The sequence below is a fragment of the Psittacula echo genome (assembly GCF_963264785.1).
Source record: "Psittacula echo genome assembly, chromosome: 2".
Classification (NCBI taxonomy): Eukaryota; Metazoa; Chordata; class Aves; order Psittaciformes; family Psittacidae; genus Psittacula; species Psittacula echo.
In genome coordinates, this window is record NC_137737.1 from 59998664 (window position 1) to 60017477 (window position 18814).

General features: G+C 46.2%; 1 protein-coding gene across 4 annotated transcripts in view; it reads right to left on the reverse strand.

Annotated features, from left to right (window-relative positions):
* Window positions 1-17962, reverse strand: part of SCAP (SREBF chaperone) — a 65805-nt gene extending 47843 nt beyond the window's left edge. For 3 of the 4 annotated variants that reach the window (XM_080611989.1, XM_080611987.1, XM_080611990.1), the window contains exon 1: window positions 17621-17962. The gene's annotated coding sequence lies outside the window, so the exon portion shown is untranslated. The remainder of the gene's footprint in view (window positions 1-17620) is intronic. The other variant, XM_080611988.1, reaches the window with a different exon arrangement.
* Window positions 17963-18814: the final 852 nt, after the last annotated feature.

Genomic DNA, 18814 nt, shown 5'->3' on the forward strand with positions numbered 1-18814 from the left:
CATATCTGGCTTAGGAATTCTGTAAATGTTTAGAAGCTGGAGGAGGCATCATAGGTGCTGGTTTGTTTTATATTCTTTCCTAAGCAGCCACTTTCAGCTATATGGGAGCATACAATGGACAACAAACTAAGCACAGCCACCACGCTTTAAATTCTAGATTCAATTACATTTAATGCCCACAGGACTGTTTTACAGTGGCGTACCTATCGCCCCTTCTCTCCCTCGTAATGCAACTAGAAACAATCAGGTTATTAGCAACATAAGCACCAGCCTCTTATCCTAATGACCACCTAATGGAAAACCTGGATAAATATTTTGGCTCATACCTTTTAGCAAGGCACTACATCATTGCACAAGAATCAACGTCACTTTCTTAGTCATAGGCAATTTCAGTTTGCCTGCAGTTCAGCACCAGCATGAACATTCCAGGATTTTGGAAGAGGGGAGGGATGAGAGGTGCTCCTTCTGTCTGGACATCTTGCAATGCAGGGGGTAAGGCTGCCAAGCTGGACAGAACACTGTACATCGCATTCATATGGAATACAAAGGGTTTTCCTTATAGTCACACAGAGAACCTAAAACCATAGAACCCTAGAATGGTTTGGGTTGGAAGGGACCTTAAAAGATCACCCATTTCCAACCCCCTGCCATGGGCAGGGACACCTTCCACTAGAGCAGGTTGCTCCAAGCCCCGTCCAAGCTGGCCTTGAACACTGCCAGGGATGGGGCAGCCACAGCTTCTCTGGGCAACCTGTGCCAGGGCCTCACCACCCTCACAGGGAAGAACTTCTTCCTCACATCTCATCTAGATCTTCTGTGACATAAACATGTTGTGCCTGGCTCTTTGACAAGCTTTACATTCTAATAGCAATTCTGGTTATTAGCACTGCACTGGGAACTGTTTCTACTAATTGCAATGAGGAAAACTTCGTATTTTCTCACTTCACCTGTTGTGAAACATCAGCATTCATTAAGAAGAAAACATTAAGCATTCCAAAGCTAATATTTGCTTATTAGTTTTTCGGGAGTTGCATATTAAATTCTGAAATCTTTATTAGCTTTATGCTACAACAGCGCTCATGAAAGTTAAAAGCAGGAACCATTCCAATTCAAAATAGTTTTTGCAAACAAAGATTAGCTAATGCAAAATAAACCCTCTGATTTTAGGGGAAATGTTAAAGAAGAACCCAGCCAAGAGTATTCTTTTCCTTTTGCATGACTGCAAATCCAAGGCAATGTTTGACTGGAAACAAGAGGACATCAGGACTCAATCTTGCAACACAACACCTTGCATTTCATGTACAAAAGACAGATATTCAGAAGTTCAGAGACAGATCACAGGAAACAAAAGCAAACACAAGGGCTGAAAGAAACAGGTTTGGCTTTTAAAATCTCTTAAATTTCAAACTAAGTTACATATTAAGCAATTGCTCAGGTTCTGAAGTCATTCCTTCCATTCACACAAGCATAAAACATTATCATTGCCAGGATTACACTAATTCAGCTCCACACGAGTATGAGTTCTCGATTGGGAAGAGCACCCTGCACTGAAGTTACTCCCCCACTTCTCTGGAAACATTTCAGTGCAGCCTTGCAAACATTTCATGTGAGACGCAACACAATGTGAAGGCCACCAATTTGTCCCAAAGTGGAAATTCAATGCTGCAGACAGAAAACATATTTGGATTATAACAAACTCAAGAAATCTAAGTTCAACAGGAAAAGGGTAAGGTCTTGCACCTGGGTAAACATAATCCAAGTGTGCAACACAAGCTAGGATCTGTCTGGCTGGGGAGCAGCTCTGTAGAAAGGGATCCTAGGGACACAAGATCAATAGGAGAGAACAGTGGGCAGCTGTGGCAAAGAAAGCCAACAGGATGCTGGGTAACATCAACAAGGGCATCAGCAGCAGAGATAAAGATGTCATTGTCCCACTCAGCACTTGTCAGAGCACCCCTGGAATGCTGTGTTCCAGTTTTGGTCCCTGCTATACAAAAAAGGTATGGACAAGGCGAAGAGGGTACAGAGAAGAGCCACAAAGATGATCCAAGGACTCGGAAACTGTGACGAAAGGCTGAGAGAGCTGGGCTTGTTCAGCCTACAGAAAAGATGGCTCAGGGGAGACCCTATCATCATGTTCCAGTATTTAAAGGGTGGCCACGAAGAACATGGAGACTCCCTTTTTACAGAGAGTCACATGGAAAAGACATGGGGTAATGGGCACAAGTTATTCCCAAGGAGATTTCAGTTGGACGCAAGAGGAAAATTTTTCACACTGAGAACAATCAGCCACTGGAATAATCCCTACAGGATAGCGGCGACTCCCCCAGGGTTGGACACTTTTAAGATTGGGCTGGACATGGTGCTGGGCCATTTAGTCTGGGTCACGCTTTGCCTAGAATTGCTGGACCAGGTGATTCTTGAGGTCCTTTCCAACCTGGGATTCTAGGATCCTATGACTAAAACTTAATTATTTTTGCCTGACTCCACGTTACACATCACAGTTCTGTACTTTTTTGGGTGTACTGCACATCCGCTGCACACACTTGCAGATGAGTTTCTCAAGTAGCCAAAAACTTCTCTCATACAGAATCCTGCAGCTACAGAACAAGGGCTTCTACCACCTCATCAAGAGAAAGCACAATCATTTATTTACCAGTCATTCACAATGCAAGACAGGCAGAGAGAATATTAAATGCCCACAACACTTCTGCAACCCCAAGGCTACCTTTTGCCAAGCTGACCCTTACCCTGATCAGACAGTGGGTTATGTTATACACCACTGCATATACTCCCCGCTGACTGCTGGCATAAGACAAAGTAACTTTTCAAGAGAACTGAAGCACCAGCATCAGCATGTAACAGCACCCCATCACACCACCTACTCCCTACCACAACCTCAGCATGTATCAGCACAGCGGCTCTTCATCCAAACCCCTCATAAAAACCAAGTCTGGCTCACTGTAATGTCTACCTAGCTGAAGGTAAGTCAGGCATTCTATATCCCACCTGTCCAAGAGCTGAGCAGATGATTCACATTCTACTTCCCAAAGCTTTTCTACAGTGTGGAGCTTGTGGCAGCCAGCTCTGCATCAGGTAACGCAGCTGCACTGAAGCTGAAACCCTGAGAACCTCACAGCTATTGCAGCACAGCAGAGGTTGGCAGGGACCTCTGGAGATAGTGATGGTGATCCAGGGCAGGCTGACCAGGACCATGCCCAGTCAGGTTTCAAGTATCTCCACTGATAGGAGACCACAGCCTCTCTGCAACTGGCTCCAGTGTTTGAGCAGCTGCCAAGGTGTCCCCCACAGGTCAGTCCCCTGGCACACTGTATAAACCCTCCACACAGGAACACTTGCACTGCCACTTCCCACACACAGCAGTGTTCATTAAGCACACATCTAGTCAGTCTTACCATGACGCTTTGGTAGCCCAGTCTATGGTTTTACAAGACTCACTAGCGTTTGAGAACGATAGTGCAAGATCTCTACGTACGTTCAGCAACTCTCTCATCCCCACCTGCAGCAGCACACGAGATTTGCAGCACCCAGACACAGAACCAGAACAGGCTCTCACATTTCCTATACTCACTAAATGAGTATACAACCAAGACAGTTCAAAACAAGGCAGTATTAAACTGTGCCTCAAATGCAAGAAGAAAGAGAAGACTATTTCATAGGATTATGGATGCTGTAACGATTACACTTTCTTGGAAAACTCCTCCTGTTGCTATAGAGTTTGCTGGGTCTACTGCAAATTCCTACCAAAAAAACCACCCCAGAAAACAAGACTGACCAGCAAAGGAAGAAAAGTAGCATTTCTTCTTGCAGGAAAAACAAACTCAAATTTACAGATGCTGAACAATACTGACTTTCCAAGATAATAGCTTTTATCTTGCTTAACAATAGCTACATGTCCCAGATTCTTTACATTTCTGCCTGAAAGCATTTTACAGCCTTCACAGAAAGGCTCCCTTTACCACTCGAGTGCAGGAAAATGCAGCTAATAGCAGCAGCAGCTCAGACAACACAAGCCCACTGTAAGCTTAGAGGAAAAATACCAAAGGTATGACAACTTTACTCTTTATAATAAACAATAACTTGGTTTTTAAAGTATATTCAACATCTTGGTTTTCCATAAAACATTCTTGAATCAGGCCTTTGCAGTAGGTGCCATAAAAACACATGACTGAGCTTATGAAGAGTGGAGAGGGGGAGGGGGAATTATTAGGAGAAAAACATAATCACTGCTTTGTACTAATTTTTCTTGCACTTCCATACATAATTCGCTCCATCTTGCTGCCTACAGCAAAGTCCTGTAGCCAAACTTTTAACATGGATCTTAACCCAGCGTTTTCCATTTAAAAGACCAATCTTGGTTAAGCAGAAACAGACCCAACACGGTCCTTCTGTTCCCACAAGCCCCTGCCACCCGCCCCAGCATCCCCACTGGGACCTGACATTGCAGGGGCACAAACTGCCTATGATGTACCTGTTCTTCTTGAGGGGAACAGTGCATCACAAGACTGTAACAGCCCCAGATCCAACACAGAATTTCTGAAACCTTCCTGCCAAATCTGTGTGTCTGAGGAAAGGACAGAGGAGGAATGGAAGACAAAGAAAGAGCTTATTAAAAATTAGGATTGATAAATCCCACCCTGCTGTTGCCAACAGAGCTGATCAATCTGACTGCTGTTCATGCAGCACCTGAGGGCGAGGCAGGCATAGGGTCCATCACCAATAATTCACCCTCCCAATGCTGCAGTCGTTTACCCCATACCCATCAAACCAACACAGGCTTCCTGGAGACAGCAGCATCAGAGTAGCAACCTTCTGCCCTCAGCTTTCATGCCTATGTGCCATCTCCTCTACATGGCAGCACTTCCACAGCCTTCAGGGGTATATTCACATACACACACGTGGCTACAGGTATTTTACACGTTCCTGGTCTACACTCAGAACACACAAAGTAGAAAATCAAAACTGATCACCAATACTAAGTCTACTGTCTGATTTACAGTCTCCACTTGACCTACAAACATCTCCCTGACCTCTTTCCAGTCCTCACTCCAGCCGTAATTTCATGACAATGCCAAAAATTCAGCACCACAAACTCCCCCCAAAACCAAGTGAAACCAGTTTCCCTGCAGAAGCAGCAAACAGCCAGATGTTGGATCAGTCTTGTGCCAGGAAAAAAAACAATGAAGATATTTGCTTGCCCTTTATTGGGCTGTAGAGGTGTTCACAGCCTCCAGATGTTAGAAACTATCACCACTGCAATCCCCTCGGTAAAACAATGGGCGTCAGGTGCTGCAGGAGCTCTCTCATCCCAGCATCAGCAAAAGGGAAGGAAAAGGAGTAGGAATCGAGGAACAGACCCTGGGAACCCAGCTCTCCCACTCTTCAGCAAGTGTTGATTCTCCTCCAGTGAGGGCCAGGGATGAAGTGGTGTTCTGAAGACTTCGGAGGTGGGAAAACAAGAAATATGCTCAAGACACTAACTTCTCTTCATAGAAATACTACACAATCAGCTCTAACATCAAGTTCCTATTCTCCAGTTGCATTCCCGTGGGAAGAATAACGTGCTTTGTACTGTGAAAGGACACAGGGGTCACAGGGGAACAGAATACTTCCTATGGGAAAGTCATGACCAGAGCACCAACCTCCTGCAGCCTGGTGTCCAGAATGGGTTAATCCTAACACTGTTCTTTCAGAAACAAGGCTCCAGAACAGCCTGAATGTTCTCAGCCGAGTATTCTTCATAAAAGCGGGCTTTTCATATTCAAAAGGTAGAAGCTCTTCAATAAATTATATTTCAGGCTGCATTCTCTCCATTTCAGCTCTAAGGCCAAAGCAGTATTTAAAGTCTGGACTGAGTTTTTGAACCAGATTTCAATACACAAAATGTGCATCTAGCCTGGGATACCCGAACAGACACATCCTCAGCTCAAGCCTCACCTTCCTCTGGTCAGAAACAGGATAGTTTTGATAGAGCCGAACCTCCAAGTTCTCAATAGTATAATCTAATAGCACAATATCATGTTGCAAGGATCAAAGATCCCCAACATCCCCTTCCCTTCTCAGTTATCTTCTCAAAGCTCCCTGCACCGGTCTAAGATTCGGACTGTGTGCTCTAAACTTGCCTGGCAACTCAGTTCCCCTCAGCCAACCCCAAAAAACAAACCAACCACCAAACCCAGATAAAATCACACTGCCAGGAACTCGAGAGGTTTAAAAATTGAGGAGTTACACACATCTTGATAAAAACCCTACACAAATTAACAGGAGCCGCTCACTCCATTTTCATCTTTTTGCCAATTTTCCTCTCCCTACAATATCCATTTATGTTTTGAGAGTTTAAAACCCCAGAAGTTACCTGAAATAGATCCCATTTTACAAGTGGTATTGTTGGCTCCTTTAGGCACTGGAAGCTACTCTAAGGCATCCCTGGAGCCTTCTCTTCTCCAGGCTGAACAAGCCCAGCTCTCTCAGCCTGTCTCCATAGCAGAGGTGCTCCAGCTCTCAGAACATCTTTGTGGCCTCCTCTAGACTCACTCCAGCAGCTCCATGTTCTTCTTACATTGGAAGCCCCAGAGCTGGATGCAGAGCTGCAGGTGGGGTCTCATCAGGGCAGAGAAGCAGAAGGAGAATCCCCTTTCTCTACCCGCTGGTCAGGCTGCTGGTGATGCAGCCCAGGACATGGTTGGGTTTCTGGGCTGCAGGCGCACACTGCCGGGTCATGGGGAGATTCTCATCAACCAACCCCCACCCCCCCCTCCCGGTCCTTCCCCTCAGGGCTGCTCTCAATCCAGTCTCCACCCAACCTTCCACCAGTGCTAGAACCAACTTACTGGTGTGGACGAAATGACAGAATATTCCACATGAAGAACCATAAAATACAGAAGTTTGGGATATGTAACCAAAATAGAAAGTATCTAAATTGAGGGGAAAAAAAGCCCACAACTTCAAAGTTCACTCTTCTTTCTGCCTCCAGCCACAGGAAGCTTACTCACTTATTAAGTATACTGACAGCCTATCAAAGGCAAGAACACACTTTCCCATCTATCCTTCCTGATCACAGAGCTCTTGCCCAGCTTGTTTTTGTTAACAATGATGTGGTCTCCACTTACAATTTACTACACAGCAAGAAACATGCTCATATGAGGCAATTTCTCCCTTAAAATACAGGTTTAGACTGTTTCAGCATAATATATGCCAATTTCAGAAATATTATTAGTATATAACTCACACAGGGCAAGCATGGAGACACCCAATAGATGAGGGTTAATCTAGAGATGTGGGATATGCACCACAGAGAGAATGCCCAAATTAAATTCACAGCGTTGGCACTAAGCTTCCAAGCAGATTTTGGACAAAAGACTTGCTCTCTCTAGACTCATTTCTCCCCAGTCTGTGAAAGGAAAGTAAATTATACTGATTCCATTAAAAAATATACTGTGAAATATAAAACTAACAATCCCAATTCAAAAGCTGCTATTGTAAATACAAGGAAGATACACGTCAAACGCTTTTGTCACAGTTTCACTGGAAGGTGCTTTCCTAATGAGGAGCATGCCAAGCAGCATGTCAGTTCTCAGCTAGCCAAGTCTCGAAGGCCTCCAGAAAGCAGATGCTTTATGTGCCAGTGGACTAGTCAGAGAACTTCTAGCTAAGGTGTACGTTTTTCCACAACAACAATCTATCAGTTTCAGCTGTAACTTACTTTTAAAAGTGCAATCACAATGTAATATTTTTGGCAGGCCTTTGGCAACAGAGTACTAACCGCCTACTCTAATGAGATAAGGCATCTAAAGAGACATATCATACTGTAGGGTTTGGCTTTTAATGTAATTCTTGAATTTTTTACTATAGAAAATAGACATTTATTTAGAGAAATAGTCCACAGCTCTAACACTTTCATTAAAACTACTTTAAGGATGATCAGGGTGCCGGAGCACCTCCCCTATGAAGACAGGCTGAGAAAATTTGGGATGCTCAACCTGGAGAAGAGAAGGCTGCGTGGAGACCTCACAGCAGCCTTCCAGTATCTGAAAGGGGCCTACAAGGATGCCAGAGAGGGACTCTTCATCAGGGACTGTAGTGCTAGAAGAAAGGGTAATGAGTTTAAACTTTAACAGGGGAAGTTCAGGTTAGATATAAGGAAGAAGTTTTTTACTGAGGGTGGTGAGGCACTGGAATGGGTTGCCCAAAGAAGAGGTAAATGCTCCATCCCTGGCGGTGTTCAAGGCCAGGTTAGACAGAGCCTTGGCAACATAGTCTATTGTGTTCTTGCCCATGGCCAGGGGTTGGAACCGGATGATCTTGAGGTCCTTTCTAACCCAAACCATTCCACGATTCTATGATTATACCAGGAGTTTCAGAAAGGTTATAACCTCTCCAGTGCCACGCAATACACAAACTTTAAACAACAGCAGTTAGAATGTCTTTTGAGAAAGACTTTTTTAAATGCCTCATAAACCTTCTCCCCCATTTACCGGAAAAGACTGTACCAAGCTCTAAAGCGGCAATTCCTTGCTATCCATCACATCTTACACTGAACTTCTCCATCAGTAAGATCAAAACAAATTCATTATTATTCAGTCAACTAAAGGGTTTTCAAATGTTCTTTTTGTGCTATGGTTAGTTCTGTAGCTGGTACCACTCACCGGAGCTCAGAGCAGGGGTGGTGGCTTTAGTACATTTCTCCATCCTCACAGCAGGGCCAGGTTGCGGTGTGATTCCTTACAAGGTTCAACAGGAATAAAAAAGAGCAAAGATTTGAGCTCTCATCTGGTCACACAGCATTAGGTTTGATTTCCTTCATGCATGGCACCATCTCAATGGGATCAGACCTAAGCAGTACTGGAATTAACTCTGTATTTAGAACTCCCAATGAGCAAAGCACAGAGAAGCAGGTTTGGACAGCGGCTCTGCTTTTACAAGAAAACCTCATTTGACAGCTAGAGTTGTATCTTTCCACAGATAACAGAGACTCAAATAAAAACCCACTGCTCTGTATAACAGCAAAGGTGAAAAAGAAAAAGGAGTGGGGGGAGAAACCTACATTAAAAAGTGTATTTAAAAAAAAACAGAAGGGGAATAACAAGAGGGAGATGTCTGAGGTGACAGAGGCTACTGAGAGGAAGCTCAGAACAAATGCCTGTCACATATCTAAAATAAAAATCAGCAAAGGGTTGAAGACCTGCCCAAATGAAGAAAATAAGAGGTTCTTGCACACTGTGTATGAGACCATTGCATAGCAGGTCTAAAAGGAGTCTGAGGAGCTGCTGGGAAGGGGCATTAAGAACAAATAAATGGTAACTCAGATACCATGAGCAGCAAGTCCTGCAGAGAGGTTGTAGGGCCAGCAGATGACCAGGACAGATCTGAATAGAGGGAGAACATAAAGAGAACAGAAAACCATTGAAGAAGAGAAAGAAGGTGTCAGCTTCACAAATCTGTTAGCTTGACTTCCCCAGGGGAATAAACAAGCACATAGATCAGATCTGACCCAGGAAGTCTGCCTAGACTACTAGAAATGTGTTCCAGGAAACTTCTTACAGGGGACTTTGCAACACAAGTGTGATTCTTTTAATCAGATAGTCCCACAGGGAACGGTGCTGTTTGACATACTCACAACTTCCCTGGAAAAAAGGTGCAAAGTTGATAGAAGTAACACTTTCAGTTGCCTCTTTCATAATGGCAAAGATCAGGTGGACTGAAGAGTTAGTAGAAATAATTCCTCACCAAGTAACCAGGCAGCAAAAATGCCAGATAAGTTCAATGCCTATGAATGGTACGAGATGCATATGGGAAAAATAATGTTAGGTACACAGGAATGCATTCTCAACTGACTCATTAACAAAATCTTGGGGTCCTAATTAATTCTCTGAAAATGTGAACTCAATGCAGTCAGAAAAAGCAAACTGTATATTAGGGATTGTTCAGAATGGAATGGGGAACAAATAGAGATCATTACATTGGTACATATATCTGTGCTATGCACAGTCCAAGCACTGTACACAGTTCTGGTCATTCTTCCTCCTCATTCAAAAAGGACAGGCAAAGAATTAGAAAAGGCACGGAGAAGTTCAACAAGGATTATCAAAGATAAGGAGAAGCTTCCACAAAATAAAAAAGCAGGGGAAGACTTTTCACTCTGGAAAAGATTTCAGCAGCAAATGGATACAACAGATGTCTCTAATAGAGGTGATCGGAGGAAGCTGAACAAGGAAGGGCTGCCTCTTTCAGACAAGAATAATTCAGCATCAGACAAACCAATAAAGCAGCAGCTCAAAATGAACACTAAGCCTGAGGAAAGCTCTACCCCAGGTCACTGTCCATGCCACACAGGTTAAAGAAGCAACAGACAAACTTTTGGCTTGAGAAGCCCCTCAGCCACAAGGCACTTCTCCTGAACTGGCTGCCAGGATCCAACGTACTTGTCTTGTTTGTACACTCGTTCCCTGCACTGAACACTGTCCACAATCAGAAACCAGATACTGACCTAAAGAGGCCACCAGGCTGACCCGCAGCTGTCCTTATGCAATGCATCTCATGTGATTCCTTTTGGAAGAATGTGCTTCTTTTTGTTTATCCATGTAGCTGCTTTATGACAAACGGCTAGGGAATCACTTTCTCCTAAAAGTACCAAAAGACTGATGCAACACCCACGAGCAATTACATATTGGGGCTCTTCCATCACATCCAGCTACTGCAAATCCACCTTTCACTTCCACGGGCACTGAGGAATTCCATCAACTTTTCACTCCCTAGCTGTTCAGGAAGTTCCTGACTCCAGCATACAAACAGTAACCAGCAAAGAGCATTGCTGACCTTTTTCTAGGATATACCTTGTCTCTGTGGTGCACTAATCAGACACCTTAAACCCATACTGTAGAATTTCCTAAGCATGGAGAAAATCCATGTCCATAACAGTAATATGAACTCCAAGTGTTAATTATAGGTTATTTACCTTCTTGTATGTCTTAGCATCATGGCTGTAATATGAAGTAGCTGTGCCTACACTTGTACTTGCTTCTGAACACAATGTCAACTGCCTAGCTCATTCGGTAACCACCACTGCAGACTACATCTCACTGCAGCAATTCCTGCAAGATCTACCAGAGGAGCACACAGATAGCTCACCCCGCACAAACCTGCAACATGTTCCTCTTTCTACTATGGCTACTGTTTTGACTAATGTCCTTTTCTACACCTCTCTGCAAGATCAAGTTTAACATCTGAGCCCATGCCGCTTGTTTGTGATACAAAATACGTACAATGCTTGTGGATGATCTGCATGGACTTGTGCAAAGCATTTGGCACTGTAACTCACAATATCCTTGTCTATAAACTCGAGAGGCAAGGATTTGACAGATGACTACTTGGGGATAAGAAATCGGCTGTCATATAGCATACACATAGTCATTTCCTGCTTTGGACCATTTACCACTTTGTTCTACCACTTCAGTCAGGAATGAAAACCTGGAGTCCCCCCCATAACCCTTTTCAGTCCAGCCTGTTTTAATGATTGCTCTACTGGTACTTGGAACATGCTCACTGAACCATGTCTGTAGCCATCATGCCATGGCACCTCCTCAGCTTTTCTGGATATTTTTTAATCTCACCTTCTTGAGAATCTCACTAGGACAAAAATCAAAACCTCACTGACTTCAAGATACATGGAAGCTTTTGCTTCCCAGACAGGAACAGAGCTGACACCTTATCCTAGAAAGAAGTAAACTTACTTTGCCAAGCAAGTACCTGTGGCAAGCCAGAGCTGGCTGGTACATGCTCCCTATAATCTTTCAGATGCTTAGAAATCAGCTGGTTACTTGCTGCAGGATTTTGAGGTGTCTGCTATTCCCCATTCTCTTCTTCCCACTCTTTCACCTACAGAAACCACTCGCTCTTCTCCAGTCTTGCAAAACACCACGTATTTTCCATCTCTAAAGAGACGCCTACTAAAGCTTTTAAGGGGCTTTTTTTAGGATGTACTTTAAGTACACAGACAAAAATATCTCAGTTAAATGATTGCTGCAAACCTGCTCTTCATTTTTTCTAGTCTGTCATTAGCATTTAGTTGCTCACGAGCTGACTGCGGTCTTCAGTGAGGGTCAAAAGGTATTGAACACTTCAGTTTCAGTGACACACAGAATCAGAGAATGGTTTGAGTTGGAAGGGACCTTAAAGCTCATCCAGTTCCAACCCCCTGCCACAGGCAGGGACACCTTCCACTAGACCAGGGTGCTCCAAGCCCCATCCAACCTGGCCTCTAGCACTGCCAGGGATGGGGCAGCCACAGCTTCTCTGGGCAACCTGTGCCAGGGCCTCACCACCCTCACAGGGAAGAACTTCTTCCTCACATCTCATCTAAATCTCCCCTCCGTCAGTTTAAAGCCATTCCCCCTTGTCCTGTCCCTACCTGCCCTTGGCAAAAGCCCCTCTCCAGCTTTCTTGTCAGCCCCTTTAGGCACTGGAAGCTGCTCTAAGGTCCCCCTGGATCCTTCTCTTCTCCAGGCTGAACAAGCCCAGCTCTCTCAGCCTGTCTCCTTAGCAGAAGTGCTCCAGACCTTAGGGCATCTTCATGGCCTCCTCTGGACTCACTCCAACAGCCCCACATCCTTCTTTCATTGAGTGCTCCAGAGCTGGATGCAGGACTGCAAGTGGGACTCACTCTTTTTTTTTCTCCTCAACAGTTCTGCAGCTGCAATTACTCATTTACCTCATCAACCAAGTATCTGAACTGAGCATGACTTCTTTCCTGATTCTTTGTCTATAGCTAAGGCTCCTTTCCCTACAAAGGATATATTTCATGATTCGCAACTCTCCTTTGGGCCAGAAATAGGAATTAGTGGTTAATAATCGGTATTAAAAACAAAAGCCTATTTAATTTAGGCCCATACATCCTGACTGTATGGGTTTGACTTTTATTTCTCAAATAGATGGTCTCATCTGTATATCTGAATAACATCTTTTAGTGCAACTATTTTTAAAGAGATTGTGCCACTATAAATGCTTAACATCCACACTTCATGCAACAGTTTAACAAAGTTAAAGCAGGCAATAACATTTTCAGATGTGCTCAGAACAGGCAAACGTACTCCTCAAAAGGACACATGGCTCATTTAGCAGCCACACCACCACTGCTGATGGTCAGGTAGCCACTGCAACCCTGGGTGCTACCGTTTTAGCAGGTTTCTAAAACCCTTCCCAGGTAAACTACATCTATGTAAACACTTTTAGCAAGCTCCCACATTTTCCACGTACTGCTCCATCTCCCCATGCAAAGGCGCAGTCCCTCCGCTGTGCAGGTACTGGTTGTGGCTCCAATTTCAGCAGAGGAAGGGCAGAAAAACTTTTACAGGTACCCTCCTTCTGCTGAAATCTACATTGCCAGAAGGGGCTTGAACCACCTATGTTCATTGCGTCTTTTGCATCACTACTAATTCACCACCATTTTCATTGTTTTGGCCATCGCTGTTGATGCCACAGTAGTATTTTTGGTTTACCAAGATCACAGCCTACAGTGGGTCAATTTGCCTCCTTGAAGAAAACTTCCCCTTAAAAAGCCTCAGAAATCACTTTCGAGCGAGCCACCCTGTCACACTAAAAACACTCCGCTGCACAAAGACTGGTAGAACTTTCCTGACTAACTAGAGTCCGAGCAAAACAAGTTCATGTGTTAAGCCCTATTATTTTCCTGAAAAATATGTTGTGGAAACATATAAACCAAAAGTCTTCCATTTCTGAAGGACTTTGTTTGTGTGGTACCAGTTGGGTACAGTCTGACAGCTGTCAAGCAAACGGGTTTGAAACTTGTGGGTTTTCGCAGATAAAGAGAAATCTACCTGTGGCTTTCTGGGAAAACACACTTCCTTTTCTACACAGACTCCCTTCTACAACTCCTAGACATTAAAGCTTTAGTGCTGTTTTCACTCTGAAACCTTGATGCTGGGAAGTTTTGGCTGTGTCAGTCACCTGCTTTACAGGGATACTCTCACAGGCAGGATGCTCACAGTGACAGAGATAAGATGACGAACACAGCTCTGACCACCTAGTCCATGAAACAGAAAGCAAATGTTACAGACATAAATTTTGGCATGTATTTCCATGCACTGTCCCCTCAAAAATAAAAGCACCAAATATTTAATCAGAAGAGTTTCAATCATAAAAGAGTCTGCGCTTTGAGATCTTTCAGGCTTGTAAAGGCACAAGAGAACACAAGCACCTGTAAGGTGACTCGCTTGCCCGGGGTTGATTTTCAGCAGGTTCTAGGTTACAGAAGCAACATTTGGCAAGGCTGAATTTGCAAACTCACAGGACTCCCCATATCCCAGAAGGAAGCTTTTGTCATCTCTGGCATCACACAGAACTAAATATTTTTCTTTCTAATACTCACCAGTTAAAAACTCAGGATCAGCAAATCACTAAGCTCTTTCTTCCCAATGAAACAATCCTGAAACTACCCTGTTAGACAACAAGTCTGAAAGTCTGACTTGGACATTGTCTTTTGAAAACAAACCAACTATTATTCCCATGGCATCTTTATCACAATGGCCCATACAAGATTAATTCAGGTTTTTTACCAAAGCAATGCAACCCTCCTCCCCTCCTTGTTCACCACCGTGCTCTCACTGAGCTGAAACTCGCTCTTTTACTGGCAGGAGCCTTAGAATTTTATTCACTTCCCAAAGAAACCCAGTTATGCAGAAAAGACCCCAGCTATTCTGAAACACCAGGGCTGTGCCCTCACCTAAAGACATAGATTAAAAGATTCACTTGTAGATAACCACCTTTAAGCCCCCATTCCTCCACGTTCTTTTTGGTACTTTGGTTGTGAACAGTAATAGCTTACAGACATTGAAACCGAAGGCTGCACTGCCACAGAACTGCCCAGCAGAAGTTCCTTCAGACCTTTCCTTCTCACCCTTTAATGCACCATATAAGCTTCGAATGAATCATAACACAAGATATCACAGATAAGGAATGCTTGTAAAACTCAGTCTACACTTATCTCCAATCTCGCTTTTTACTCAGGACTAAGTTCCTCCCACCATGGGCCATCAGCTCCTCTTTGTTCATGCAGCACCACACCACCAGAGGATTGTGCTGCTCATTGCCAGGGCTCCATGCTGCCACAGCACGCTGGAGAAAGCCTTCTGTAAAATGGGAGACAGCTACCTGCAGCTTCCTGGAAAGCCAAAGCCAGGTCTGTCAGTTCCATGAGCACAGCATACAATGTCAGTCACAGTGAGAATAGAAAGGATTCCCAGGTCACAAGATCATAGAATCCTTGAATGGTCTGGGTTGGACAGGGCCTTAAAGCTCATCCAGTTCCAAACCCCTGCCACAGGCAGGGACACCTTCCACTAGACCAGGGTGCTCCAAGCCCCATCCAACCTGGCCTTGAACACTGCCAGGGATGGGGCAGCCACAGCTTCTCTGGGCAACCTGTGCCAGGGCCTCACCACCCTCACAGGGAAGAACTTCTTCCTCAGATCTCATCTCAATCTCCCTCCGTCAGTTAAAAGCCATTCCCCCTTGTCCTGTCCCTACCTGCTCTTGTAAAAGATCCACTGAAACTGCTGTATTGCTGCTACTCCCCTTCCACTCATTACCTATTGCATTCCACTATACACAGGTAAAACTATACTGTGTCAAACTGTACTTATTCTATTTTTTTAAGCTGTGCTCATCAGAGAGCAGAAAACAAAACAGAACTTTTCCACACATAATAATATGAACTCTGACAACTGCCAGGCCTAGCAACCCCCTGAATGAAAGTAACATTGAGGACCTCAACAGCTGAATGCAGAGAACACTTGACAAATTCATACATCTCTGAGATTTTGACACTTAAAAAACTATTTTAATGCTCCTGAGACGAAACCTGATTCCTCTTTGCTTAGATTTGAATCATATTTAGACCAATAAGTGGCACTGCAGCAAGTTAAGCTTCGTAACTGGAAATGCTGAGAGTAACTGTTCTGGTGGAAGGACTCACGGGCCAACAGCACAGCTCTCAGTGTGTCACACACATCCAATGAAAATCCCAGGGTGGTTTCCTTTCTCCTGAATTGGAGCCAGGTAATCTCCCTTCTGCATTACACAACAGCTCGTGTAATCCTAAATTTATCACACTAGCACATTGTCATAACAGTTCTGGGCTTCACAAAGAGTGAGATCATGCCTCATCTTTGGCCTTTTCACGAAAGGAAGCTTAATTTGCCTTTCAACAACCCTGCGAAAATAAGCGGACATTGCACTGAGGAAATTCTGGCACTAGGCAGCAGCTCTTCCCTTGGGATTCTCCCAAACACAAACCTACAACTGCATCACTTCAGGATTCAAACAGCTCCTTGCTCAATATATCAGAAAATAATCTTGAGATGCTCATTTGGTCTCGTGCAAGGAAGCTGATGCCTAAATATCAACCCAACTCCACAGAACAGGGCGATTAGCAGAGCGACAGGCACTTGCAGCACCACGCTGTCACTGCACAGCGAAGTCCCTGTAAAACCGAAGCAGCAGAACAGTCCTGGTTCCACACAAACCTGGCACAGTATTTTCCTCCATGTTTCAGTCATCCCTTTCACATACTCAAGTCATTTTTCTCTCTTCTTTTCTATGAAGCATGTTCTGATTCTGCACCAGGTGATTCATTCTTTCCTTCATTCACCACCTTCACTGGTTCAGCCCCACCAAAACTTTCTACATCCCTTTCAGACACACTTCCTCCCACTTTCTCCCCTTCCCTGCTCTCCTCCAGCCCACCAGTACCTCAGCCTGATGACTCCCACTTCCCTAAGTAGTAAACACTATCGTGATCCCGATTCCTCCGGAACCCCCCGGCAGGGAGAGCAGTCGTGACCCTTAGCAGCTCCCCTGCACAAGCACCCAACCCCAACCCTCCCTCCCTTCCCACCACCTCCACTTGCTTCTCCCTCCTCAGGCGCCAAGCAGGGAAGGGAATCACTTCATCTGCGTATCTCGGGAAAGCACCTTCATCTTTGCTAACGACAAAAATCGGTATTTGCTCTTTCTGCCAGCACCCTCACTCGATTATCGCTGTTAGAAAACACATTTACAGAACAAAACGCAACCGCAAAGAAGAAATTCACCGCCCTCCGCAGCCAAAACACTCATCACTCTCCACAGCCAAATCAAGCCGGCACCTGAAGCACCACAGGTTGGGGGGGAGGGGGGGAAGGCACCCAGCGGTCGGCTCCACATCCACCAGCCCCCTCTGCGCACCCCGAATTCCACACACAGAACACCCACGAGGGGAGGGGAACCCCTATTCCCGCCTGAGGGGCCTCCCCTCGGGCTTCCCTCCGGGGAGAGGCCTGAAGGCCGCGGTTACCTAAGGAGAAAGGGGGGGAGATGCGGGCGATCGTTAACGGACGTTAAAGCGGGGAGGACTGGGAATGGGGGGGGACGGAGGGAAAAGGGGGAAGACGCGGCGGGGCGCGCGCTCCCCTCACCCATGCGCGCGCTGCCCGAGGGGAAGGCGCGCGCCCGGGCCCGGCGGGAACGGAGCTGACCGCGGTGGGGAGGTGGGGAGGGGTATTTCGGTTTCCATCTGGGACCGATCGCGTTCGCCGGTGGCGCTCACCTCACCGGTGGTTCCTCCTCACCTCCGACCTTTGACCTCCTCGAGGCCGCTCAATCCGTTTTGTTGGTTATTTTCTTTTTTTTTTTTTCCTTTTTTTTCTTTCTAATTTACCCCGGGTTTTGGTTTATTTTAAACCCCTTCTTCCTAACCCTAAACCTTTCGGCTCGGCCGACCGATCCCGGTCTGGTCCTCCCACCCCCTCCCGCCCTCCCCCCAATGCCGCCGCCGGACCTTACGCGCGAACGTAGGGGCAGAACGCAGGCCACGCCCCCCGCCTCCCCTAGCCACGCCCCCGACCGACAGCCCTCTCCGGTACCCCTTTGGACACGCCCCCTTCTGACCTCAGGCCACGCCCCCAGCGGGGCGGACGCGCCAGCGGTCATGTGGGAGAGCAGAAGCGGCGCGGTGGCAGGGGTGGAAGGAAAAGCGGACAGACCGGGAGCCGGGGGGAACGGCGTCCTGGTGCACAGGGAGGATCGTGGGAGAGGGGCGGACCGGGAACCGGCTGATAAGGAGTTAAGATTGGACGGGGCTGGGGCACGGGAGCATGCGGTAGGAGCCCTGAGGCACAGGGTGGATGTAGCGACTGAAAGGGAGGATTGGGCACCGGGAGACCCGGGGCATCGCCGGTAGAGTGGACCTGGACGGAGGACGTTGTACTGGGAGCCCTGTGGCTCGGTGCAGGGGATGGAGGAGACTCCAGCTGTGTGGAACAGGAATGGGCGAGACACTGGGAGCACATGGCTTGGGGTGGGTCAGAGGGCTGCTGCCCTGGAAGGAGGGCAAAAGCAGCAGGATAAGGGAAAGATGGTACCCAAAGGCCAGGCGATCTTTTCTTTTTGTCCTAGGAATGCCCATGCCGCTCCTGCCAGCTCAGCCCTGGCATGGTGTGGATACCACGCAGTGCGACACCAGGTGCCCACAGGGTCAGGGCTTTCCCCATGGCACCAGAGCAGAGTCACTGGCTTCTTTTCCCCAGGTGTGGAGGAAGCCATGGGCAGGCCGAGATCTGCAGCAGAGGACACAGCAGCTCCAGTGCTGGTAGAGCCAGAGAGGGACGGAGGATGGCAGCCAAGCTGCTGCTGCCCCACAGCCAGCCAGGCCCATGCCGGTCCTGCCAGCACTGCCATCATCCCTCAGCACAGCTCCTGGCTGCCAAACATCACTTCTGAAAAACTGGGGGAAGCCCTGTGA